This window comes from Nematolebias whitei, chromosome 14 (assembly GCF_014905685.2).
Source record: "Nematolebias whitei isolate Nwh7 chromosome 14, NemWhi1, whole genome shotgun sequence".
Taxonomy (NCBI): Eukaryota; Metazoa; Chordata; class Actinopteri; order Cyprinodontiformes; family Rivulidae; genus Nematolebias; species Nematolebias whitei.
The window spans coordinates 1925874-1926455 of record NC_056511.1 but is presented as its reverse complement, the minus strand read 5'-3'; positions in this window follow the sequence as shown (position 1 = coordinate 1926455).

Genomic DNA, 582 nt, shown 5'->3' with positions numbered 1-582 from the left:
AATCCTTCACTTCTAATCCTTCACTTCTAATCCTTCACTTCTAATCCACGACCGTTGTAGATTTGTGGCTGGTGATTATTTGTTTCCCTGGGCTGGGTCCGGCAGATGTTCACGGAGCGCTCAGCGTAACGTTTTGAACTTTGGTCATAAAATATAAATGTTACTAAACTGTATTCAACTGTTCCACATCATCAGGTCAGATTAAAAGACGTCTCCGACCTGCGTCCACCAGGAGGCAGCACATTCAAGGTGATCTCTTTACACAGAGCAGATTATAAATCAGAGATTATCAGAAGTACAACATCTGTACAATCCTTCACTGCAGACCAGAAGAACGTTCTGACCTGTGAGAGGGGAACGCTGCAGAAACAGCTGCTGTCGGTTATTAAGAGCATCAAAACTGCTGGAACATCTGGGGGAGGTCTATCAAAGCTGACATAACATCTGGAGGATGTCTATCAAAGCTGACGGAACATCTGGGGGAGGTCTATCAAAGCTGACAGAACATCTGGAGGATGTCTATCAAAGCTGACATAACATCTGGAGGAGGTTTATCAAAGCTGACAGAACATCTGGAGGAGG